At 32.2% G+C, this 25,030-nt stretch overlaps 2 pseudogenes; one reads left to right on the forward strand and one right to left on the reverse strand.

Moving 5' to 3' along the window:
* The first annotated feature begins 7,631 nt into the window (after nt 1–7,631).
* On the forward strand, nt 7,632–8,486 carry LOC148598793 (uncharacterized; annotated as a pseudogene).
* Nucleotides 8,487–10,251: 1,765 nt separating this feature from the next.
* On the reverse strand, nt 10,252–19,542 carry LOC148598794 (uncharacterized; annotated as a pseudogene).
* Nucleotides 19,543–25,030: the final 5,488 nt, after the last annotated feature.

Consider the following 25,030-nt stretch of genomic DNA (forward strand, 5'->3'; position numbering starts at 1 on the left):
CTTCTTTATAACAAATCACAAACAACTTGGCAGGTTTAAATATAATTAAAACATTAATCTACTTTATGTAATATGTATTCAATAAAGGTACCCAGTGTCATACAGGTCAACGATCTCGTTCTCATAATGATGTAGGATTTTTATGTCGCTGAAAGAAAATACTGCAACATATTGTGACCCGTTGAAATCAACAATTTATACCAAATGTACAGTGGCAATTTTTAAACCAAACTCGTTAAAAACTATTTTCGGTCTAGAAACGTGTTAAGATTTAAAGAATCAAAACAAACAGAACTGCAATACCCAGACCTTAATTTATATACAGATAGTACAGGACGTTTGAGATCGAAACTTTGTGACATGGTGATAATTTTGATTTTACTTTTATTTGTGGCAACATACAAATATATGGAAGCTATGGAGTATATATTTCACAGTAGATCCGTTACTGTCGATCCAGTGATCTGTACACCTACTATGTAGAGCGCATATTTTTCTTAAGAGACATCTTAATCAATAATAAATGTATGTTCAGTCTTTGTTAATGTCATCACTATCTAAGTGTTTTCGTCGACGTCATAATTTGATCGACCGATATGAAGTTCAATCTCATGGCTGAAACAAGACCAGCCTTCAACTGAATTCGACTTGTTTTCGAACTGACTACTAACATCTACTAGCAGTAGTAAAGGAGTTTTTTTTACACAAATCTGGCTAGGTGATAGGATTCACCAAAGTTCTCTGTTAATATTATAAGTCACACTGCTCTCTTTAGATTACAATTAAGTTACCAACAAACAGTAATTTAATAATAAATTCTGAACAAATGTCCTATATTCACGAATTTTCATACGTAGGTCCGGCTAAAAATTTATACTCATTGTATCCATTGATTAGAATCGTCATGCTATCGTGTTAATGCGTTGAGAGAGAAATACATTTCATTTCTTCTGAAATCTTAAGTAAGTTTATGTTTACACAATGTTAAGTTTTATTGCATGCTAATTTGATTTATTATAACTTGTTCGAGATCAATTATCGGCTCTTTAAAAAAAAATTGACATTGCGTATGTTTTATGTTGATTTTTGTTATAACCTTTATATAGCGATATCGTATATAAAGGACTTATATGAAAATGTTATATTTCCATAAAGAAATACTGTTTGAGGAATTAAAGACAGTCATTGTATACAAATTTACACGGTACACTGGTATCGGCGAGACAAAAGAATGGTGTCGTCAGTGATCATAGAACTTATATTATATACCATCCGCAATACATATTTCATATTGTCTGCGTCTCCATTCCCCGGGAAAAAAAAGAATTGAATTCCCAATTACAAATTTCTTGTCAAATATTGCCGTTATCAAATTAAATTCTACATTTTCATATTTTTCAACATTCTCCAACATTTCCTTTTTTTTTTATAAAATAAAATACATTTTCATATAACAAAATCACTTCCATACAACTTATTGTCCAATACACCTCTTCAAAATTCCTATCCCACATACACCATCCCTATTCGCTAATACTATTGCCCTATTTCCAGTCCCTATTCCCCACCACCCACATAGTATGGAATGAAAAGTTTTCCCAATACAGGTACTGTGGATGATTCCTTACCATAAAAAACAAAACAAAACAAAACAAAGTAAAACAAAACAAATAACCAAAAACAAAAAAAAACAAAAAAAACAAAAACAAAAACAACACAACACAGCATCAGCCTTTCTAAAAAATTACCAAATAACATCATTGAGTCTTGTAAAAGTCTGTGTTATGTTATTCGCAATTAATAATTTGACCGTCTGTTGATATTAACACAGCACATACTGTGACAGTATTTAAAAGAAAAAACAGGAAATGATCATTTTCCTTGGAAATAAAACATTAAATAATCATATGAATAAAATAAGTTTCACAATATTTCACATAAGACAAACTTTGAAGTTTCGATACACTGTGAATAAGAAGTTATTAAAATTTTTGGTTTTGTTAAATATATATTAGATAAAACAATTATCAGAGCAATGCTTTATTTCATCGACAAAAAGTGATGTGATGTTTAAAGGAGATAAAGATAAATGATAATAAGACAGTATAATAACTGAAGGCAATTGTATAAGCTTTTTCAAGTATTACGTTAATTCTTCACCCGATGGATTTTTTCTTATTTTTATTGTTATTATTATCATTATCAATTGTTATATCGTTGGTTTAATTTTCATGATATATTGGGTGCATTATTTGAATGTTCTTGAAGTGACGTTAATTGTGCGCAATTTTGGCGAGGCATCGCAAGGTAATATTAATGGATCAAATATTACAGGAAGTGAGTACAACCCTACATCTTACAGCATTTCTTGTCATAAGAGAAACATCTAGACATTTCTTAAGCATTCGTTATCCTTCTTTATCAAGTATTTCATTGCATTTAATTAAAAGAAAAATAGTAATAAAATCCAAGTTTTTACGCTTATTTCACATTTGACTAAAACACGAAATCTACGAAATTGGAATATCACGTAAAATGTCTCATAAAGTATGTATTATGAATGTATCATACTTCAAAGGAATCAAACCGATGTTTGGCGAACCCTTATGCTGCAGATTGGAGTTGAGTATTGGTAAAATACGGTCATCATGTTTGTCTATCAGGGGGATAAGATAATTTTATTGATCAAACTTTCATTGTAATAAATCTGATGTGAACAACCGAGTTTTTAGTTTTTATGAATAAATCGTTTCTTCGCCTATATGCATATGACATCTAAAGAAAAAAAAAAAAAAAAAAAATGTAATGAAAATTTTAATGAGATAGAATTTAGATAATAGCAATATTTTTGTTTAAATACATTTTGTTTTCGATTATATGCTTCTTCATAAATATAATTAAACAATATCTGATTTTGAAATCACACAGATGAAATGTTTTCAATTGTTTCCCGAACAGAGAACATTGAAATAAAATATTAAATATTGATATGACGAACATATATTCTATTGACAATAATATTGAAATAATGATAGAACGTCTAAAATAACCATATTTTTTCGATTTTAAAATGCCATCTTTATAAAAGTGTGATTTATGCATGTCACTAACCTATATATTTACATAGAATTTTATAATTCAAAAATAGTGAAAGACCGCAATTCACTTTATACAAAATAAAATAGTTTTCAGTGAAAGAAAGAATGAGCGACCTCGAGAAAATGAATGGGGTTTTACTAGTACACAATGGATTTCATGTAATAGCATGTGAGTAATAAATGAATACACGAATATTTTTATCAATAGTAAAAAAAGAGTAAATAGCCAACAATGGTAGAGGACCTAATCAATGATGCTTGTCACAACAAATCAATATTAGACAAACGTCTCAGAATGGGACGACTCTATTCGCTACGATCCGATGGAGCAGTGTAGCGAATAGAGTCGTCACATTCTGAGACGTTTGCATAATATTGATTTGTTGTGACATGCATCATTAATCTGATCCTCTATCCTACATTATAACACCTAGATGAACTGTTCCGTTCTACTATACATCGTGTACTAAGTTACAGCCCTAGATTAATCCTACGAGGAGGAATGACCCGGCCAGCGAAAGCTATATTTTGTATAACCTAGCTGTACGAGTGGTCTAGGGCGCTGCCATAGATGTTACAGCGTTACGAGTTCGAGTTCCGCGGACGGAACGACCAAAAATTTGCATGCAAATTTGACAGTTCTAACATCGTTCGGATTTTCCAGACCCTTCTATATATGTATATATATATTTTAAAATTAAAAACCGTTGGAAAAAGATATTTAACTTGCAGTCTTCCTAAAAATAACACAGGAGGTGATCTTTGCATATCAAAGCCCACACATTCATATTTCTTTTGTTTAATTCTAAAACAGTTACATACATGAACCACATAGCCAGTCTAAGTTTATCTTTCAGTTATTGCTAAAAAAGTATTTTATTTTGATGTGATAAATCTTAAAATATTTCAAAATAAAAACACATGTTTTATTCAATATCAGAAGTGATAATAGCTTTGGGGTCTTTAAGTTTTAAACGTATGAAAGTGCTTAGTAGGTCAATTAGTGTCTATGCTACATCAGATGTCAAATACCCTGATGTAGCAAAAACATTGTCCACTATGCACGATAAATATGTTGTCGTACATGCAGACAAAGCCAAAATCAACAGTGTTATTGTCTGCAAAACACATTACGTCGAATATAAGGCTCACAGGTGACCGTCTATGATTATTTAGACAGTTAGTAGAACTAGATGGAGGATGAGACTGTCCAAATAAACATATATGGTTTCGGGAACTTATTTAATTTTTGTACAGTTTTACTCACTATTTTGGCTAATTGTTTAACATTTAGAATGCGTCGTTTCATTGATAGGGCTTAATTAGTCTCAACGTCATTTTGCAACTATTTTTATCATTGCTGGATGAAATTTCCTTTTATCGTCGTTTGCAGATTTAATGCAAATATTTTCATCAATGGCGGATGAATTGTTCTTCATTTGCATATTGCTGCTTTGGATATTTAGACGAACGTTTTTATCCTATCACGAGTGGTCAACACAACGCAAAATCGTACTATGTTTATTATCAGATGTAAATGTAGAAATTATAGCAGTAATAAGACCTATACTGCTTCCAAACTCTCCAAGACGAGATAGTGGAAACCCGTAAATATGTGGTCTACCGTTTGTCTACTGGATTTTAAACTTCCACAAAAATAAAAATTAATACAAACAATGCCGTATAGATGAATCTGCAAAAAAGTACCAATAAACCGCTGTCATCCGTTTATACTCACATCTGTAGAAGATGATATCCAGTCCTATCACGGCACTCGTTTCTCCAGTAGTATTATTAGGACAATCTGGATCATGAACAATTCAAAATATCGGAAAACCTCAATTCAAGATTATTATCAATACACAATAGCATTAAAACTAATAATTTTTCAAATATTTATATTTCTCTTCCCCATATTCACTTCAATCATGACTAAAACCTTATACATCTCTGTTTCTTCAATTGCACGATACATCTAGATTAGGATATTTAGCACTTGGTGGAGATTCCTCGTACTTTTTAAAAACGATTCCAAATCATTTTTCAAATATACCACAGGAGATGTTTTAAACAATGACAGAATTTCTGATCGACAACTTATTTGTCCAGTAAAGAGGACGCGTGTTTATACAAAAGGTTGGCATTTCCAATGAGTACAAATTGTGCTCCTTAACTCACTGATATATTTCTCTACTCTTATGAGGCTGACATTACAGATGGTCTGATCTAAAAGAAGGATCATCGATTAGCTAGATCATTTAATCTCAGTTTCTGCTTTCTGTTTCTGCTGTCGTAGTATCGTTGGGCAAACTTAATTTCAGGGATCGCATCTTCCCCAAAAGTACTTGAGATAAAGGATACAGCAGATACAGTGAAATCAGCATCTTATTTTGCCTACACTTAGAGATAGAGGGTAAAGGAAAACTATTGACCAAACTACACGACAAACGTGATGATTTATTGTTCAGTATTGTCAACTATCATTTCATCTGTGCGAAATCCCGGCAGCGCATGCATATGAAATTTTCACATCACAACTCATAGGTTATACTACAGCGTGCCGTAACTGTGCAGAATTTTTGTACTGCGGTTGACTTTTTACAACTGGGCTTTTAGTTATGTTGCTACACAATTGTAGTCATCACAACAGAACTTTCATGGTCATCATTATAAACTCGTGGATCATTACGGTGTATCAATCTGCACCATGAGAACCGAATCGTTCAACATATCATAGTTTTCCTTTCCTCCCTCGTCTACTCCGGACTTGACTATTTATGAGAAGCTCGGGGGGTGTTTCTACGAAAGCAGAGGACGCTTTCCCTACATGTGACGTGGTTCATACTCCCGGTTTTATGTGGAGTCGGAGTTGCTCATTCACTAAAATTATTTTATACGTATTAGTTTGGTTATTATATTTTCTGTTTTGTGCGTGTCTGGCTTCCATGTATTGCCTTTGTCCCTTGATTACATTCCTTTTATTTCCGCTTTAATCTTGGTTTTCTTGATTTCTACTTTAATATGAAAACAATATGTCAATTGCACTTCGCACAGGATAAAGCGAACACTTTTGTCTCAAATTAAAGTATGAAAATCTTAAAAAAATATGTATTGACTGAAACACTGTAAATTATTGTTAATTGGAAAGAGTAATCAAGGGAACCAATGTTATAGCGGTAATCAAAAGAATGTAATCCAGAGACAAAGACCCGACATGGAAAACAGACATACACAACAAAGAACATAAAGTAACTAAAATCATACATACAAAGTAACGAAAGCAAATGAGCAACTCGGACTCCACTAAAAGCTGGGAACATGGACCAGGTGCACCGGTAGGGTAAGCGTCCGCTGATAAAAAATGATACACGAAATTATATATTGACTAATTATTACTTTTTAATATTTCCAAAGTACTATTTACGATATACGGTTTACGATACACGATTTACGTTACACAATGTGCGATATACGATACACGACGCACGATGTATTATTTGATAAAAAGGTAAGTTTACGCGATCCGATTACTGTATCAACGGTGACAGTATAAGCATATATATACAAAATATAACTTTTTTCTGTTTATTTCTAAGATGTTTAAGCGAAAAGTCCTAAATTGTACTTGAGGTTTTTCTACCATAATTTGAGAATCTTCGTAAAAATATCAGATTACCTCAATCTTAACTTTAATAAAAGTGTGGACATAGACTCACCTTCAAGAAGTTTGCAATTGGACATTATATTTCATGAAAAATCAGTCTATCTGATTGGTCAGAAATCTATATTAAGTTTACTATATCTTCTTTAGAACACATTATTATTTTTATTGTTTCTCGTGCGTTTGTTAGTAATGATTCATGTTTTGTGCATATGACTGGAAAAAGTTGTTCCTTTGTCACAATCATATGGTGTTTACCAATGTTCACAATTGGTTCGATTTGCTCATATGTGTAACAATGTATCAGATTTTACAACGAAGGATTTTTTATATAGCAAAGAAGTTCTTGCATTAAGGTTTTCGATATAACAAGCTCGCATATGTAAAGGCATTCGTAAATTTGTTTAACCAATTCATGGTACTTACTCTCAAATAGAGATGTACTTGTAAAATGTTAAAACGTAGGGTATCTCTCACTCTTTGTGTTACGATAATATTCTACACAAAGCACGGGACGCTCGATACTCATCCAATACGTTAACCAAACTGTTGAATAGGCTAACTCGTTAGGGTAGTAGTTTTATAGTTATGATATGGTCGTCCTATCGTTAAAGATGTCATTTGTTGGAATTAATATTGATTCGCTCATAGCAGTCTAATTAAAATTAGACCTTGCGTTTTCTTTTATTTTTGATGTACGCAAGGTCTAACGTTGTCCCGATTTCAATCTCATCTGAGTAACCTATGTTACGTCATCGTAACCTTACAACTGACCAATCAAAAAATTCCCGCAATAAGTATGCAAATATGCCCTAAATTTGTTCAACCAATCGGGGCGTAGATTACAAACTACACTTGGAAAAGTAACAAATATGTCGGACGATAATTTTGAAATTGCTATTCAAGAAACTTTATGTGTTTTTGGTGTTAGTAATTTGAAGCCTGAGCAGAAGACAATACTAAGTTGTCTTATTGATCGAAAGGACTGTATGGCAACATTGCCTACCGGATATGGAAAGTCCTTGTCGTATCAAATGCTACCGCTGTTGATGAAAAAACAACATACAGATCGTGGTGGAAAAATTATTATATGTTCCCCACTCGTATTCCTGGTGGAAGACCAAGTGTCCAAATTGAGGACCATTCCAGAATATTCAGTAGCTTTTAGAGGTAAGGCATACATGTTAATTCTCTATATTAAAGTGTCGCTTCCATTGCCTTACGCCTGACTTCAGAAAAATTACTAAAACTTCCGTTCACCTTCGGAAATAAGATACATTATGTAAAATTCTCGATACTTAAACAAAAAAGACATTGTATTTATGATACCTGTGCATCTGCATGAAATGATGCAATTTGTGGATGGGTTACTCTGAACAAACATTGTTGAAAAAATAAAGTTTTTCCGTGTCTTCTTTAACTTCTTTGAAGGCAATGATTATTGCCAGTATTGGTTATTCCAGCACATATTACAGCCAAATGAGCATCAGAAGAAAGTCCTAGTCTAATTAAACTTGCCCCCTTAGATTTTCAGTCCATGTTAATTTCAAGCAAATATTAAAGTCGATTCAGTATAATACAGCAAATTGGGAATGGGCATTGACATAAAATATTGTAATAGTGTAGTTCTATATGGTCCTCCCACTACTTATATTGATCTTATTCAGGAAATAGGCCGTGTTGGGCGTGATGGATCAGCGACACTAGCAAGACATGTAGAAGATTAACTATAATGGAACAATTTCTTTCAAAACATGAACTGAATTATGTTGAATATGGTACACACAACTGTTGCGAGGTGTGCGAGGAAACCTGTAAGTGTAGAAGCTGTGAACAACTTATTTTACGGAAGTTTCTGTCCTGCTACAGTTTTAGAAGATGAGAGTCATGCTTCAAGTAGTAAAACCATTTCCTTTGTATATAAATCAGACTCTGGTATTCCGGATACAATTTTTTATGAATTTTAATAAATGCTTGAAATTGATTAATTAATCTGAGATAGAAACCAGTCTAAAACAAACTTCATGAAATATAAAAAAAATAAACCTTTTGATGGTTCATTTATATCAGTTTAAATGTTACTCAACTGAACTTGGTCAATTGCATGGGTAAAATCAGACACTTAGAAACAGATGAGTGCCAGCAGCGGTTTTCTAGAAAAAAGAGGGTGCTAGGACATAATTTGCCATTTTAAGTCAATTTTACACCTGAAAATGACAATTTTTTCAATAAAAAATGGAGTATGATTACTCACTGCACCCTCTGGATCCTCCACTGAACTGACCCATTTTTTTCAAAGTTCAAAGGGGTTTGGTTACGACCGGTTTCAATCGTAGGTCACAGCAGATTTTTGAAATATGCATCTAGTTGCCAACTTGATATTATATAAAACGTTGTGAGTCTACCATACATATCAATAAGACCAGTAAACAGTTTGTATAACTTAGCTATACATCCTAGCCAACAAATTTCACAGACAAAACAGTTCCAGTCCTACAGTCCTAACAAAAAGTTGCAAGAAATAATGACATAATGTGACTTCCGATATTTGAACGTTTGATTACCCTGATTTATTATTTATATATCTTCTTGGGAGTTTGTCAACCCACAGGACAAAAGAAAAAGATTAACTTGAGAGACAAAGAAAGTCAACGACATAATGTTTGACATATATTCAGTATGGTCCTAATAAATAAAGACTAACAGTTTTTTTTTAAGTAATTGTTATTCAAGTAAAGCTTGTTTGGGCAGTTCAAATATACAAGAAATAACAACAAGAAATACATGTAGCCATGCACTACAACGGTATATTGATCAAATAAGAATTACTCAAGGTACACATACATCATTTGCCTAAAAGAATATTTCAAGCTTTATCATCCACTTCAAATAAATCCATATCAAAATGTCGCATCGACATGTAAGCACTTCATCAGTAACAATTCAAGCAAATCAAAACAGATGATAAATGTACATGAATTTCTAAAATTCATTACAAAATATTTTTATGCATACAGAACAACTAAAATATATAAAACCAAATACTGGCTCCCTTGAGGGGTACCACTTGCATACATATATATTTACAGTCAACCACTTTTCTTAAAACTAAAGGGTGAGTAATCAGTTTTTATAGATAGAAGATGTCTCTAAAGCTGCTCCAAAGAATGTTACGGCCAGAAAAAAATGTCTGTTTAAGTGTACTACTAGACCTACCCTATTTTTTCAGCCTGACCTTGCACATTTTAGTATTTTTGCTTGAAATTCCACTAAACAATATTATTATTTTTATTTGAGCTCTATTAAAGATTAAAAAAACACACTTCCGTAACTGTCCACCAAGAATAAGCCAAAAAAAAATAAAATGAATTTAACTATCTACTCTGTTTTTGGTTATGGTTTTTGTTTTATGCTATGTAACCTTACACAGACTAATAATATACTAATATTTGGCCTAAGTTACATTTGTATGTAGGAACAATATCTTAATTGTTAGTGTTGTCTTAGTCTTTCAAATGGTAGAGTTCGTTTATGTCTATTGATCATAGTTGTTAATTGGTTATGTATTGAGAGAAATGGGTTGCATTCACACGTAAGCTTCTTGCATTTAAGTTTCCTGCTTTCACTCTCTTTTAATGCATTAACTACAAGAAGATCTTTTAATACCTTTTTAACATCTTCCTTATTTGATGGCAATTTATGGAATCCTTTTCTTTTATGCATCTCTAACATCATATAAAAATTCTTGATCATGCTGATTAGATGGGGGAATTCCTTTGAATGAGCAATGATACTTTCTTTTGTCTGGAATCCACTGCAAGCAAACTTGCTATCTCGATTCAGGAGTTCAACATATTCATCTAGGCCCATGTTATGATTTTGTCCTCCTTGAAGGTTGATAAAACAGTTAGCTATTAACCTTTCTTGTTGTTCATTTGATAAAATGCTATTAGTAAGTGCCGTCAAGTGAATTGAACCAATGACATACTTAATCTTAATTGAGATCATTGATGAGTAATTCCCTGTATTCCATGTACACAGGACATTCAACAAAAATAGTGTTGGGCATTTTCAATTGAATATCCACAGCGACAAGCCGGATCTGAGATAATGTAAGCTTTACATAAATCATTGTTTAAAAACGAGGCAGAACATCTTAGTTGTGTAAGTATAATATTACGTTTTCTTGACCAAATGAGAAGTATTCTGGAATTTCAGTTTTGACAGTTCTTATTTTAATGCCATTTTAAAGTGTCCAGTTGATTTTGACTGGCGTATTGAGAGGTCAAGAGTATTCCATTCTTTAATTGTTGCAATCTACAAAAAGGTACAATGATATCTTTCCCATTTCTAAGGGGGTACGTTGTTTTACTTTGTATATTAGGAGGTAAAAGATTACAAAGATAGTTAGAAGCGTTATTATTTTTCATATTAAAAAAACATTTGTAGTCTTCTTTTCTTTCTTTTTTCTGCTAATGTTTCCCACCCAACTTCTTTATAGATGAATTCTTTTTTTGTAAAATATGGCAAACCAGTTACTATTCTTGCACATTATAATTGTAATTGTTCCAATTTATTAGAATAACCAACACCACAGTTATCCCAAACTTCACTGGCATATTCAAAAATAGGTCTAATAAAAACCAGATACAACTTTTCCAAGGTTTTCCTACCTGATTGATATTTTAATTTACGTATCACATTTAAGTGTTTGGATATGCTTACTATTGTATTGTCAATGTGCGTCTGCAATTTTGCATCATTAGAAAAGATAATACCCAAGTGCTTATGGGTGTTTGTCATTGGAATATTTTTTTCCATTTAATGCAAAATTGAGAGTAGGTAATGAATTATTGGAAAATATCATAATTTCTATTTTATCAGGATTGAAGGACATTTGCCATTCCTTGGACCATTCGTCCAGCTTTGCCAGATCTTGACCGATTACAGGTTTAATTTGTTCATGATTTTGACTGGAAAAGTTGAATGGAGTGTCATCGGCAAATAATCTACACAGTGAAGTAAGTGTATCTGCTATATCGTTGATATATATTATAAAAAGCAAAGGTCCAATTACAGATCCTTGTGGAACACACGCCTGAATATTGCAGGTGGAAGATTGGTTTATTAATACCTTTTGGTTTCTTTCTGAGAGGTAACTTTTGAACCAGTTGAATAATGAACCCTTTATCCCATAGTCTTTCCGTTTAAGTAGTAATCCTTCATGCCATACTTTGTCAAACGCTTTTGACAAATCACCGAAAACAAAACAATTCATTTCTCTATTTTCAAATGAATTCAATGTGCAATTGTACATTTCTAATAACTGGTGAACAGTGGAATATTCTGGAAGGAAGCCTGACTGGTATTTATAAATTAAGTTATTATTGTACATATTATTATATATATGTTTGAAAATAATTCTTTCCATAACCTTTCCTGCACAGCTTATTAACGAAATCGGCCTATAGTTTGAGGGCAATGACTGGTCCCCCTTCTTAAATACAGCAATAACATTTCCCATCTTACACTGGAAGGAAATTTACATTGTTGCAATGACTTATTAACGATTATTTTTAGAGGAATAGCTAGTTTTTCTGGGGAGATATTTTTTTAACATTTTATGACTAATGATATCTAGACAAGATGCTTTGTTTGGCTCAATTACCTTCATAATATCGATGATCTCATTTGTTTCAATATCAATTACCGATAAAAAGTGTTCTGTCCTATCACAAAATTCTGGAAGAGAAATATTAGTGTCATCTACGCGTGATATATTTGAAAAATATTCATTAAGAAGATTTGATTTGTCATCGTCATAAAAGGCAAATTCTCCAAACCGTGAATCATTTATAATGTTTTGTAGTGGGGGCATTTGACTTTTCCCTTCGGAGGATTTAATCAACATCTTCATTAGTTTCCAATAAGTTTTTGGATTGCCGGCATTATCAAGTATAATATTATCTAAGTTTTGATCGAATTTGTCTTTTGCGCTTTTCTTCATATTATTGACTTTGTTTCTCTGCTGTTTGTACTTTGTAATATCATTGTCTTTGTTTGTAAGGAGGGACCGTTTCCGTAATCGGTCTCTGTTCTTTATTTCTAGCCTTAGCTCACTATTAAACCAGGGTTTATCGTTTTTCCTAATAATTACATATTTAGTGGGTATGGAGTCTCGGGCAATCTGTAAAAATGTATCTGTAAAAATATCACGTGCGCCATCAACATCTATGCTGTCAGGAAGTAGTGTTGCCTAGTCAACTTCGTCTAGTTCAGCATTAAATTTCACTATGTCAACTCTGTCATACACTCATATTTCACGTTTATACGATTTTGATTCCGTTTTAGTACATTCAAGAAAAGCAACAGGTGCATCATGATCACTTATTACTCGGGGGATTTCTAGTACATCTGAGTATATACATTTGAGAGAGTCGTTTAAAATTATCGGATCTAGGAGAGTCCTACTATAATCAGTTATCCTTGTTGGCTTTCTTATTACATTATTTAAATTGAAAAGATTGATAGTGTCAAGCAGTTTTGTTATTATTCATTTTAAATAAGTCTGAGTTTAGGTCTCCGACAACCACGATATTATCACATATTTGACTTGCAATACCTAATGAGTGATTTAACCGTGTCCAGTAAAGATCGTCCGTCCATTCTGGTCTTTTTTTACTCTAAAATGATACAGACATATGGCAATCCTGTAGGTCACCATCCCCTTCCAGTTCAAAGATTGTGACATTGATCAGAGATCGTCATATTTATGAATTGTAAACGAACAGTGGATAGGCTATTTCATCAACACCGTAAGGTCAGATAAGGAGGAGAGAGAAATATGTACAAAGCCATGTTTTTCTGTTAAGAGAAGTGATCATTTTACTTTTGGGTTTGATAAATATTTGTAGAAAAAAAATGTTGCTTTTAAGTAGTAAGTTGCTGTAAAATATTACTTTTACTTCCAAACTGTTATTACTATGGGCAAAATCATTAATAAAAAATGTTGCAATTTTCGTTATCATGTAAAATGTTGACAGCCTACATTTTATACATATTACTTTTCGAAACATAGAGACAGTGGGTAGCAAAATCTATACACAAGCAAAACAATACAAAAAATCTGCACTACATGTAAATTATCTTATATACTTTATCTTTACCTAGTGACAATTGGATTGATAAAAGCGGATGATAATAATAATAATAATATTAATAATAATAATAATTGACAGCCGAATTATGATTTTAGTTCATTATTTGGATCGGATTAATAATTGTTTTTCAAATTTATTTTTCAATTTCTCCGCTATCATTTAGTATAGCATATGACATATGATACTGTGACATTGAAGTGCTCTAGTTTTTTAATATCAAATAAGACATAAAACGATGGTTTGTTTTACTAATCATATTATATGTCTATGTTGCCGAAAATAGATTTATTGCAGAAAATTTACTCTATATGTACATGTATTTCTCCCAGTTCTATACAAACAATTTGTTTCAGGTAATTGTATTGTATCTGTCACGTGTATCAATCAATACAGTACTGTAGAATACCTGGCTAGCTTAATATAGACTGCCAATGGTTAATTCACCTGTCTTGGACAGCTAGTAGAGCGGACCTTAAAGTTACATATATTTATAAACAGATACACATCCCGTCGATGGTATACAAAAATAAATAATCAATAAAAATAAGAAATATTATAAACATAAATTACAGTTGACAAAACAAGAAAAAATAAGTCTTTGAGATTTGAGCATTTATGTAGTTAGACACGAAGTATAAATAATAAGTTAATGTATCTGATTGTTGCTCTTTAAGCTTTTTTTTTCTATCTGTGAACTATCATCATGGGTATTGATGATCTTTTTTGGATCATCATCAGCAGTTTTGACGAAAATCCGACCGTCTGCCGTCCAGTAAGCACTGATCAGTTTCTTTGACTTTAAATCAGCCAGTCTTTTTACTAATTCATTTCTAAATTGAGTAAGATTTTCAGTGATGAAAGTGCCATTGATGTCACCTTTCGGAGCTTTTTTGTTTGTATACACTAAGTTTCTGGTTCTATACGATATAAACCTCACTATTATTTGTGATTTATCATTGCGTGCTTTTCCGATCACATGGGAACGACTAATATCATTTACTGTAATATCAATGTTCAGTTTGTTTTTACATATATCTATAACAAGTTGGTCAGTGTGTACTGGATGTTGAATTTTATCATGATGGTTGACAGGGACAGGTACATTATGAAACCTGAAGGTTGTTCGGCGTGAATATTGCAGCCGTATTTCAAGTTGGATTTCAAGGACAGCTACTCTTTGGTACGGCACAGAAAATCAATATCATTTGCATGTTCCAGACTGAGAATGATCAGATGATGCTAATTCAAGCTTGTTGATTTTAATAGCCTGTATACATAGTTTTTGTTTTTCTTCATCTATAACATTTTGTTGATCATTGATTTTGTCATGCAATTGTTTTGTTTGGTCCTGAACACAGTTGTCTACCTCAGATTTACTATCTTCAGAGAGGACTCCACCTATTTTTTTCAGCAAGTACAAGAATTATTGCATTTAATACGTCAGAACTAGTTAAAGCTTCAAAAACTTTTTCAGTCATACTTTTTCTGGAAGCAAGTATTTCTTTTTGGTATTTGTAAGTTCTGTAATGGCGGTACTGATGTCACGCATATTACCTGTCGAGTTTCGTCTACGAGTTAGCCTAGACTCTTGTCGCACGGTGGCCGGCAGATTATCGGGACTATCAGGACTAGAACGTTTATTATTAGTAGTAGAAATGGAGGTGGTTGTAAATGATTTGGACAGGGTGAGGGATGGATCACGGTCATCACTTTGGCTATAGTTATTGTCCATGGCGGCGTCCATATTTTATCACTCATTGTTTACATTTGTGTAACGTTCCGTCAATATAGTAATATAAGAGTTAAATGCATCTAACAAAAATTCACACACTAGTGCTTGCACATTTTAAGAGGTTAATTTATCATCAGTTTGGCAAATAATATGTGAATTTCCAGTATAAACCCAAAATAAGCAGAGACTCGTTTTATCCTATCATATCTGGTGACGCATGCCTTCCTGAGCGATCTTCATCGGCCATATCAACGGCGGTGTCTAAGTTCTTGTGCAATGCAACCATATTGAACAGCATCCTGATGTAATGATACAAACTGTCATTAGGGGTTTTGTTGTGATGTGATGAGAGAAATGGGTTGCTTTCACACGTAAGCTTCTTGCATTTAAATTTCCTGCGTTCACTCTCTTCTAATGCATTTATTGCATGAAGATCTTTTAATACCTTTTTAACATCTTCCTTATATGATGACAATTTATGAAATCCTTTTCTTTTATGCATCTCGGACATCATATCAAAATGCTTGATCATGCTGATTAGTTGGGGGAATTCCTTTGAATGAGCAATGATACTTTATTTTGTCTGGAATCCACTGCAAGCAAACTTGCTATCTCGATTCAGGAGTTCAACATATTCATCTAGGCCCATGTTATGATTTTGTCCTCCTTGAAGGTTGATAAAACAGTTAGCTATTAACCTTTCTTGTTGTTCATTTGATAAAATGCTATTAGTAAGTGCCGTCAAGTGAATTGAACCAATGACATACTTAATCTTATTTGTCTTGTTGTATATAGGTAATTCATATTTGGCTGACCTTACTGAGCGATGTCCATCGGCCATATCAACGGCGGTGTCTAAGTTCTTGTGCAATGCAACCATTTTGAACAACATCATGATGTAATGATACAAACTGTCATTAGGGGTTTTGTTGGACACCTTTCTTCTTGGAACAACATGATTATGTTATGAGCAATCAGACTATCTACAAGATTATAACGTCTTGGACAAAAGTGTCATCTATTTTTTCCATCCTCCTCAACAGTATTTGTCCAATAATTCTCTGTATGATCGGGATCTGATGTAATTTCACGCGGAGTTGAATGGTACTTGTAAAACCCTTAAGTTGGATTACCTTCCGTTTGGAGTTTTTCAAAGTATTTGTATTCTATGCAAATCAACATATGACACACAAACCTTCCATAAAATTTCATTAAAATTTTTTAATTGGTTTGAAAGAAGCCCACCTCCGAAGGGAAAATAATGAAGTAGTAAGGTCCTACTATGCAAACTGATGCTATATCGATTAATCTTTGTCTTGTATATCTTAAAACAATAAAGACTATTATGTTAGTACTTTTACTATGTTATTAGCTAATACCTCTAAGAAGTTCATCAATCTGCAGTTTTTGAAACAAAGCCTTATAATTCATCAACAGGAGTTGCAGCATTCATCATTTCATTTTGGGCACCTTGAACCCTCTAATCTGTTAATCTGTCACCTGAAATAAAACAAAATATGGAATAATGTCTTAAGATGTCTTACATTTTAGGTAACTCCAACTTTAAACAAAAGATAAGCTGTCAGTTGTGTTCTATTTTGCTTCATAAGAGTTGAAATTAAAATATAAATTACATGTACTCCAAACAAAATGCCATATTGTTGGTATTTAATCACAGTGTATCAGAAGAGGCTCCAAGTAAATTTTCACTGCCACATTTCAATGAAATCACCTGCTCAAATTTGAATTTTGTAATAGCACTTAAACAGGAAAAAAATCTGAATTCATCTGTTCAAATCTTAAATTATCCTGTTGAAATAAAAGTTAATGAAATTCCCAGTGTATACCTCCAAAGAATACTTCTTCTTGTATCTGTTCTTGGTTCAGAGGAACATATTTGGCAGACAGTTTCTTCAGAAGTTGTATGACATCTTTGGTCTTGGTTTTATTACAGTCAAAAAAGTCCTAAATGGTACTAAAACATCACAAATAATATTCAATAGTAATCTATGACTATTCATTGCTAATAATCAATTGTGAAGTGTTACAACTACATGTACAATATTACATACAAATGTACCTACATTTTGTAAGCGAAAAAAACAAGCAATCTTTAAAAATTAAGATTGAAGAAACTGTGATTACAAGTAGCAACACACACAATATTTTACATTTGAATCATGAAGTACAGAAGTACATGTACGTAGTACCTTGGATTATTGACACATCTTTTATTACATTTGTTTAATGCCAAACGTTTGTATATGTACAGAAACACCAATATACATTGTACACGTATTTTACTAATGTTTATGATAACATTTCCCCTTCCTATATATATACATTTAGGTACCAGTATCGTATTGCATATCCCTGAGCAGGTGTACGTCAAAACATGGATGCTATAAAAATATAGTGCATTTTCTTTTTGCCTCTCTACAAACTAATATTTTGTCAAAAGATATGAACAATGACTTATAAAATAGAGCAAACATCACACTGTAAGATGAAGAACTTTTTTAAAAGAAAATCTAACATAACATCATAAAAATGTTCCACTGAAAAGGTTGGTTTGGTGAGTGCAAAACGAAAGTGAAAGTAGGGAAAATGGCTATTTATAGTTCGAGACTACTTTTCTGTCCGATCTTCGTGGACTCACCCTATTTTCGGGAAATTATTTTTTCACATGTCCTTAGAAATGCTACATAAGTGAAAGTTTTATTGAATCAATTTACATATTTTTTTTAAATATCCTAAAAATATGCACTTCACTATAGAAGTCTATGGGAAAATTAATACGATACTGAGACCTTTATGTACCAGTTATAACTATATAACATTTCATTAGTTCTATGTACCTGTGATTTCTTTGTACCAGCTTATTCACTGTAGGCATGCTCAAAATGTTGTGGATATATCTTTCCATATTCAGTCTCTAAACTTGAAATGTTTCTAATGAGAGATGTAGCCGATACGAAAGTTAACTCCCGCAATAAGAATTCCTGTTCCCCAAGAGATGGAATGAACAATGTACAAGGCATCATATCTCCTGAAAGTGGATCAGTTTGATCAACGTTTACTGGGTTTATTCGATCAACCACACCTAATACACTGAATAAATAAATCGACTCAGTTTTCTGTTTGGAAGTTCTGTAAGATGGGAGAATATGTTTGTCCCAGTTTTCACCAACTAACCGTGCTTTTGGATTTTCACCACATTCCCATTCTCTCCTGACTTTGAGCAATTAAATATCAAGGTTTTCCTGCCAAGCCTTTAGCGTATTGTGTATGGAGCATGTTGACATGGATATTTATATTGAAGACAACCTTTGTATATCCTGCAAAAAAATAGTTGTATTTCAATAATAAGTAAAATATGGATTCATGAAGAGATGAATACTGTTTTGAAGACAAAAATATTTATTACCAAACATAAGTACATGTACATTTGTACATATATATCACTAGTTTTAAAATTAAGTAAGAATCTGGTGGTACATGACATATTTCTGGTTGAAAGCTAGACTAACCTCTTTTTATAAAATGTTCATACCATGTAGACATACATTTATGTAAAAGTACAATGTACTTCCTAAAATAATTGTGTCCTGTATTTTATCATTAACATATATTTTTGTCTCTGAAAAGTTACCATTAATGTACATCCACCATGAGTCATTATAAACCCTACAACGTAGTGTAGTGCTGACATTGCTGCACTCCTTCCATGTAACTTTGATGCAATGGTATGTAATAAACAGATATATTTTTTTCCCGGTCACAACTGACGGAACATCTACAACAACAGCTGAAATCACCTTTAATGTATGTGTTGCTCTGATTTGTAACTCTTGATGAAAGTTGTCCCAAGAAAATTCATAAGGTCAACATGCCTTTGTTGCAAACAGAGCCAGATTTTACTTTACAAAGTTCTTTGTATTCTATACTGATAATTTTGCTGCACACTGTAGACACTGCATTATTGTAACTACTTATATTCCAACTATTCCATGTTCCACATTTTGGTTTGATACAATCTTCATGCATATTTTTTGTAACATTCATTTACAACCAGGGCTGATTTTTTTCCGCTAGGGTAATGGAGTGTAACCTGCAATGATAGGGAATTCAAAAAGTTTAATATATGATGGTTATAAATGTATGGTACATGTATTTTAAAATCACTATACCAATGCAGTCTACAATTAACATATGTACATGTTCATTTGTATAGATCATTATTACATGTAGTCAAGTACATGCAGCAAGTATCCCCAAATAATTTCAACAATAGCATTACTTACATGTATACCAGTCAATATAACTTACTTAAATGTACATGTACATGTACAGTGTTTATATCAATTTGGTAAAGTAAAACATCCTTGCCAATACTGCATGATCCACTACATGCACATGGATAACATATCTTAGATTACAATAAACAAGTTGTAAAAACAAAAGAAAAAAGATTTTTCAAAAAAGGACTGCAAAAATCAATCACTTAGGAATACATTTGTTCTTAATTATACTGAAACATACCTGATTTTTCCCTACACCAAATTATATCATGGAAACAACAATTGATCTGTACAAATATTTCAACTTTATATAAAATATGCAAGTAAAATAATTAGAAAACTAAGAGTGACATGCGAAACAATCATTAGAATTAACAAAGGTTGATCACAATTATCCATCTGAACTGTTCTTAAAACTAAGTCAACTGGTAGTAAAACTACCTTTATACCCAAAAATTGCTATGTTTAAGTACAATATACATATACCTGTGTGAGTAGTATTAAAACTTCAGAAACCTGTGGTGGATCAGGGCAGAGTACTGAAAGGCGGAAGCCCACCCCACCCCTAATTTGTTGCAAATTGTGTTAGTTTTCTTAAAAAAATGAGAAAAAAAAACAATTACTGAAACTCATGGAACCACCTGTTCACAATCTCAGGATCAGCCCCCATTAGTTTCTATGTGAGTAAATATGATCAACCTGTTTTATTAATCATTTTGTTAGTTACTAGTTTGTCCAGTGCATAGAACATACAATGTATTACAAACATGTACATTTCATGTATTCATTTTACATTACAAACTTACAAGTTATTTACAGAACTCAGAATGTATTTACATAAAAAAAGTATTTAACTTGACAAATGCTAAAAGATCTGTCTAAGTAATTAACCTTTTCCATATGAACGTGCATTTTTGAATGCTCTATGTGGACAATATCATCTAATGTGAATTAAAAAAAAACAACTGAGGAGCAACAATTTTGTGGAAAAACTTTGATTGGCAGTTTTACTTTGTATATGTACATTTTGTTTGTACATACATTTATGTACATAATCGTTCCAGAGAGTACATGTACACATTGTAACTCCAATGTTTTTGTTGTACATACATGTATGTACATAATGGTTCCAGTGAATACATGTACACACTGTAACTCCAAAAAATTGTCAATGTACAACTCACAACTTATTTTCGTTTAAACAAAGTCTCAGACATTTCTGAACTGATTTTGAGGTGTGTTAAATTGTGTAATATTTTTTTCACATTGGCAAGATTTAAAAGGGGGAGGGTTGTGTTCACGCCGAAACGTTTTAATCCCGCTGCATTTTAGGGCCTCTCTCGACAGAGTCAGTTTTGCAACAGTTTTTTTGCTATTTTGTAATTTTAGTTTTTTTTCATGTTATTTGAATATATTAGGGTTACTATTTAGCTTTACCTGTGTTTATTGATGTGTACGGGCCAGTTGCACACTGTCCTATTGTAAGAGGGTTTCTCTGTCGTTCATTGAAGACCAATGTTTGGCCTTTGGCTGACATTTTCATGCTTCATTGACATATACACAATACTTATTCTAATTATAGCCTTAACACGTATAAAAACAAAAAGCATATTAGGCTGGATTATACGAAAAGTATTAATTTTATACATTTTAATTTTCTCCTTAACGAATGATTTATACATTTATATTGTAACAAGTTAGTACAAACCTTACTCATGACATGTTTCATAACTCTATATCAATACAAAGCCACCAATTGGCTAAATAATTTGATGATCGCATTATATTTTGAAACATATCAACGGGCTTAGATTTGTGACTGACAATATAATGTAAACTGTCTATTATTATATGATATAATATATTGACTTCAGTAACGCCCTGAGTGAGTGATCCGTGTGCTCAGGTATGCCCTCGTGGTGCAGGGTCACCTATGTACTAACTACCGTACAGATGTATTTTTAAATTTGTATTGTAACAAAGTAGTAAAAACCCAATCATGACAATAGTTAATCTAGAATAAATTAATGCGCAAGGAAAAAACAAATTCAACGCTATTATTGATATTCAAAATGTAGTGTTGCAACAAAGTATGAAGTGAAACTTAAACACTGAACTTACTAATTGGAATTCTGAGGGACCCTATTGTTTTATGTCAAGAAATAAAAAAAATACAGTCCCTGTTGATTGAGTGAATGGTATAGGATCAATAACTGGTGACTTGTCTGATCGCGATTTTGTTAGGTAAAGTGTTGGATAAACAGTTATGTAAATTTCAGACTTTTCAATGGAACGAATCCAATTTAATTTTATTTGAAATATATTTTGAATTTGATGCTGTTAATTCACGCTTAGCGTTAAATATATTAAAGGATCAGCTGTCTTGTGATAGGAAATAGAAGCGATCATAGGTTAAACTGTACAGTCTGACGGATCGATGACTTATCGGATTTCGATCGATGATTGATGACAAATTGCAGTTATAGATGATTGGATCGCTAAAGGTATTATAATACTTTTCTATTTTATTCAAATGAACTCACTCCATGCAATACCAAACCATGTCGTCATCAAGGGAATTGCACACATGATGGACCCGTATACATCTATTCCTGAAGAGCTAACTACGATGACCAGTCATGTGAAAGTAAGAATAACAAACAATGTCCGATGCAAATTAGGCATTTCTTTGTTATATTTTATTACAAAATACAGTTACAGTAATTTAATATAAACATTATTTGTGCGTTTCTGTTTGTTCTACCACAAATGATTTATATCTGTGATATTTTGTTAATGTTTTTTCCCCCTTTTCGGTGTGAGATTATGAAACTTTGATTTGTTAGTCAGGAAGAACGAATAAGATAATTGTTTTGTTCATTTTCGAACTACATTATGAACATTTAGTTATTGCATATAAACTGTGCTTAATTTGGATGAAAGTACAGTTAATACCAGGTAAAAAGAGCTATGACCCAAATCAACAAGTGAGATTTGGCTGCTGTTTTGAATTGAGCCCAAGTAAATGGTTAACTTATATTTGGATTACACACCGTAACGCCATGTTAATCTAGCCCATGTATGAATGGTGGTACATGTAATCTGGTCGGGGACTGGTACAATGGCACATGTAATGCAGGTTTCTATGGCACAGAATACTGAGGTAAAATTTTGCATTCAAATATACTTAGAGTATAATTATTATATCTTCAATTGAACTACTGAAATTACCACAATTTTTCTTTAATCCATGATGCAGCAAATGAGCCCTCCTTAAAGTGAATTTGCATCCCTCTTCATATTATACATGTACCAAATGTAAAAAATGTTGCCGGCATGAATTTCAATGACATAGTTTATATTATACTAAATGTAAAATATGTACACTAACTAAGTTAAAGGCATGAATTTCAATTATTGCACCGGTTTTTAACCAAAATAATGATTTCATGTAATGGAAGAAATTTGGTATAATGACGTAGCCAATTTGTAGTTTTGGTCTTCACGAATACTGGTAAAGGGCTAAATAATTTACTTTTACTTTTCAATACCTTTTTACTTTTAGGTTTAGTATTAACAATTCAAATATCGTTTTAACAAGATCAATTTCAAGTAGCATTTTCAAATCACATAAAAGAATGAAATGTAGTTGATGGGGAGCATGCACAGTTTTCCATGATTTATAACATCAACTCAGTTTGTAGAAGACCATTTTCGCTCTTCCTCAATAAGGAAAAGCACATATTTTCATTTCAGATCTATTAGATTTCTAATACCAAATGCGAAGTTATATGAATACCCAGGTAGCACGGATTTTATTCCCGGATATTCATTTAGAGTCTATTGAAGTTTGCTAAAACATTTCCAGCAGAAAATTATGAAATCGTTTTTAGAACATTTAGATTTTTTGGTAGTATCATTAATTTTCTATAAAATCAAATAGTTTTTTTTCAAATATGAGGGGGCCCTGGGTCCCTTTTGGATCCACCTCTGTTTTGCCGAACTCAAATAAACTATAGAACACTTGTATGAAGTTTGGTTCCCTGGATATCCCCTTCCTGCTTGAAGAGGACATACATTTTAAAGGTGTACATAGCTGTGCTCACCACAAGTACTGCTTAAAATCTCAATTAATGCTGTTCCAAAATGCAAATGAAACTTGATGAAAAAAAAAAAAAAAAAAAAAAAAAAAGTAATATGTAATTGATAGTTTGTATATTATTCTACTGTAGATATGTACATATTGATTATACCATTAATCCAGTACATTTTTTTTCTAAAACTCTATATGTTTCTTATCTCATGTTATACCTTTTGTATGTGTATGCGATTTGTGTATTAAATATTTCATAATTTAGATTTTTTGAAAAAAAAATTACAGAAAAAAACATTATAATAACATTATAGTGAGTGGTTATTGAAAACTTTATTATTACATTTCTGCAATCATATTTTTTTACATATTAAAAACATTCCTAAAAAATGTTTTCGGCCTTCTTAAGGAAACGTTGTAATAACATTATAATGAATGGTTATTGAAAACGTCATTATAACATTTCTGCAACCATACATCTTTTACATTTTAAAAACATATATCAGAAATGTTTTCAGACTATCTAAGCAACTCGGCGGGTGTTTCTAGAAAAGCAGAGGACGCTTACCCTACCGGTGCACCTGGTCCATGCTCCCAGTTTTTAGTGGAGTCCGAGTTGCTCATTTGCTTTTGTTACTTTGTATGTATGATTTTAGTTACTGTATGTTCTTTGTTGTGTATGTCTGTTCTCTATGTCGGGTCTCCGTCCCTGAATTACATTCTGTTGATTGCCGGTATAACCTTGGTTCCCTTGATTACTCTTTCTAAAACATTTTACTACGTTTTTTTTTGCTAGTGGGTTATATATATATATATATTAAAGTGATAGTGTTTTAAGAAGTACATAGACAATTACAATGTTTCTAAAATAAAGATTGAAATGAAAGTGAATTGTTGTTAAATGAAATATACCAAGTTTTCTCTCTTCTGCCAAAGATTATAACATATTTTATGTTTTAGATTAGGTTCATATTTTATGTTCAAT

The sequence above is a fragment of the Perna viridis genome, chromosome 14, assembly GCF_037379345.1.
Source record: "Perna viridis isolate PV_CMFRI_1.1 ecotype Kerala chromosome 14, ASM3737934v1, whole genome shotgun sequence".
In the NCBI taxonomy this organism is placed as follows: domain Eukaryota; kingdom Metazoa; phylum Mollusca; class Bivalvia; order Mytilida; family Mytilidae; genus Perna; species Perna viridis.